The following is a 3,832-nucleotide window of genomic DNA, read 5'->3' on the forward strand; positions in this document are numbered from 1 at the left end:
CTGGCACAAGGGTTCGCACCCTCTGTAACACACACACACACACACACACACACACACACGCATAATTCAGTCGAACGCCTCCGGGCTCCGTGATGTAGAGCTAATACTTCCTCTGCGAAGGGCCTGAACTCGTAAAACTCATGTGTACAACTTCGCCATAGCTACGATCTTACCTCCTCATACCTACCCCCATTCTACTGTCAGTCTTAGATCCACGACAGTTGGCGCACACCTTGGGGCAGGTGTCTTAGTGACTTTTTGGTGAAGTTGCGATTTTTCCGATTCCCATTATCATGGTTTCCGGTGGAGGATTAGCTGAGGGCCGCGAGATCCGTCTTGGCGCGCTCGTCTTCGTCACCGATGACTCCGCCTGGCTTCAAGAGGCTCCACTCGACATCGAGGCAGTCCACATCTGCGGGGCGATGCACCTTCGCGCGTGCGTCCGCGGCATCCTTCTCCGGTAGCCGTCGACCTAGTATCGGTCGGCTCCTTTGGTGTCCTCGCTCCCCGTTGTTCGCTGGCGCAAGCGTTCCAGTCGGTCGCGGCTACAACGGTGGGTGAGACACGCGGTGGCCCATCAGTCGGCCACCCCACAAGTCGTGGCAATCGAGCCCGACGAAACTCTATACGGCCTGTTGGACTGGCTCCGTCGAGACCGCATCCGAGTGCGACAGCAGCAATCCCACAGCGGAAGTCTTGATGGTCAACGGACCATGCAATCCTCCTGGCTTCCCCCGCGATGACGGTGGCGATGGTGGCGGCGATCCGTCATGCGTTCACGAGGAGTACCGCCCCAAGCCCCTTTCCTCGCAGCAGTGGGAAGAGCTTCGCCGCCACAATATGGATGCACTTCACACTCCTATCATTGGAGAAACCCCCGAGGCCCGGGCCTTGGAGGAGGCGCGCCTGGCCAACTTGGCTGAGTGCACTCGACTGGAGAACCTCCAGCACGCACTCGACGAGCGTGCTCAGCAGCGGATCCCTGAATCCAGTCAACGACAGCTTTTTCCGCCTCAAACTCAGGTATACTGTACTCCAATTCAAAATCTCATAGCTGCAGCCCGAATAGTGGAGTCAATTCAGCCTTCCCAGTCGGAAGCTGGCATAGGTTTGATGTAGATCCGGGCTTTGCTCCGGGCAGCCGGTGAGCAGAACACAGCAGTATCTCCGTCGCGGAGTATGATTCATAACAGATCTGTGATGGCAGACACAGTCCAGTCGGCTCACAACCCAAGATCGCCTCCGCGGCGTGAGGGACGTGGGCACCGGCAGGATCAGTACAGAAATCGCGAGCAGTATGATCACCGACTCGACCACGATGACCGTCATCGAGTGCCCACGCCTCCTCCGAGGAGTGGGTCATACGTGCCTCGGCGGCATGATGACAGGCGCCCCCACAGCGGCGAGCGAAGAGTACCAGTCGACCCAAGGGAGCCGGGCTTTGATGCGAGATCTATTCTCGTTCAAGGTCTGGTTGACAGGAACAGAGCACACAGAGAGGGTCATGACAGAGATCACTCGACTGGCAGCAGAGTGCATGTTTCGGGTCCAGAATGCTTCAGCAGAGCCATCAGGGCTGCGGTGATTCCTCCCAACTTCAAGTTGGCGACTGGAGTCAGCAAGTTCACTGGTGAGTCCAAGCCTGACACTTGGCTTGAGGATTACTGAGTGGCTGTACAGATCGGTGGCGGCAATGATGAAGTGGCCATGAAGCACCTTCCTCTGATGTTGGAAGGCTCGGCCAGAGCATGGTTTACTCAGTTAGCACCTGGCAGCATATACAGTTGGGAGGAACTCGCCTGAGTGTTTGTTAGAACTTTTGAGGGTACTTGCAAACGGCCGGAAGGGTTAACAGAATTGCAGTCCTATGTGCACAACCCGAATGAGACCCTGAGAGATTATATCCAGAGATGGATCACATTGAACCATACAGTGGACAATGTGTCAGATCACCAAGCAGTTTGTGCCTTCAAGGAGGGTGTTAAGTATCGAGAGTTGAATCTGAAATTCGGTCGGACAGGGGATATGTCCCTGACTCGGATGATGGAGATTGCCACCAAGTACGCTAATGGTGAAGAGGAAGACCGACTCCGGAGTGGCAAACACAAAACAGTCGCCCAAGAAACCGGAGGAGGGAATTCCAGTCGGAAATAGAAACGCAAGGCCGAGCCAGCGGCTCCTAGTGAAGCTTTGGTCGTGGCTCAAGGAAAGTTCAAGGGGAAGCCCAAAGGGCCCTGGACCCCCAAGAAAGTGAAAGATCAAGCTGGAAATGACGTGTTGGATTTTCCATGTCACATTCACATCAAGAAGGACAAAGAGGGTAATCTGATTTATCCTAAACATACCACTCGACAGTGTCGAGTTCTGATCCAGCAGTTCCGAGAGAAACAACCCAATGAGAAGGAAAAAGAGTCGGACAAGGGTGAGGATAAGGAAGAAGATGATGATGGTTTTCCCAACGCCAATTCCACTCTGATGATTTTTGCTGATGTTGAAAGCAAAAGTCGACTGAAAGTTATCAACAGAGAAGTGAACATGGTTGCTCCAGCAGCACCAAGTTATTTGAACTGGTCTCAGACTGCCATCTCATTGGACCAGTCAGATCACCCAGCGCGTATAGCCACCCCTGGGAGGCAAGCGTTGGTGGTCGACCTAGTTGCTGAGGGCACTCGACTGACCAAAGTGCTAATGGATGGTGGCAGCAGCCTGAATATCCTTTATGCTGAAACCTTGAAGGGAATGGGCATTCCGATGTCTAAGCTTAGTGAAAGCAACATGAGTTTCCATGGCGTTATACCTGGCAAGAAGGCTGAATCACTCGGCCAGATCACCCTTGATGTGGTTTTCGGTGATTCCAAGAATTACCGCAAGGAAAAGTTGACATTTGAAGTAGTGGATATCCAGAGTGCTGATCATGCTATTCTGGGCAGGCCTGCTTATGCACGTTTTATGGCTCGACCATATTACGTGTACCTCAAATTGAAGATGCCTGGTCCCAGAGGAGTGATCACCATCACTGGCAATCAGCAGAAAGCAAAAGAGTGCTTCGAGAAGGGCTAAAAAATCGCCGATGCACAAATGGTAGCAGTTGAAATGCAAGAATACCGGAAGAATGCAGATCTGAGTGATTTGCTGCGTTCCAAGAAGCCTGCCACAGATTCTGCATTTGAGTCGTCCGGTGAAACCAAGCCAATTCATATTCACCGACCGATCCTAATGCTGCTCCTACTCATATCTCAACATCACTCGACAGCAAATAGGAAGAAGCGCTCATCCAGTTCCTCCGTGAAAACTGGGACATCTTTGCATGGAAGCCTTCTGACATGCCGGGTGTACCCAGGGGACTGGCTGAGCATCGTTTGCGAGTCGACCTGAAAGTAAAACCAGTCAAGGAACATCTTCGACGGTCTGTCGTACAGAAGAGAAAAGCAATTGGTGAGGAAGTGGCTCGGCTCCTGGCAGCTGAGTTCATCCGAGAGATTTACCAATCCGAGTGGCTCGCCAATGTTGTCATGGTCCCCAAGAAGGACGACTCACTTCGCATGTGCATTGACTTCAAGCATATCAACCGGGCCTGCCCGAAAGATCATTTTCCTCTCCCCCGCATCGACCAAATCGTCGACTCGACTGCGGGGTGTGAACGATTGTCTTTTCTGGACGCCTATTCCGGGTATCATCAGATCCGACTGTATGGACCCGATGAGATAAAAACGGCTTTCATCACTCCATTCGGATACTTCTGTTATGTCACCATGCCATTCGGCCTGAAGAACGCCGGAGCCACATTCATGAGGATGATTCAGAAGTGTCTGCTCACTCAAATCAGTCAGAA

Source organism: Aegilops tauschii, chromosome 3 (genome assembly GCF_002575655.3).
Source record: "Aegilops tauschii subsp. strangulata cultivar AL8/78 chromosome 3, Aet v6.0, whole genome shotgun sequence".
Taxonomy (NCBI): domain Eukaryota; kingdom Viridiplantae; phylum Streptophyta; class Magnoliopsida; order Poales; family Poaceae; genus Aegilops; species Aegilops tauschii.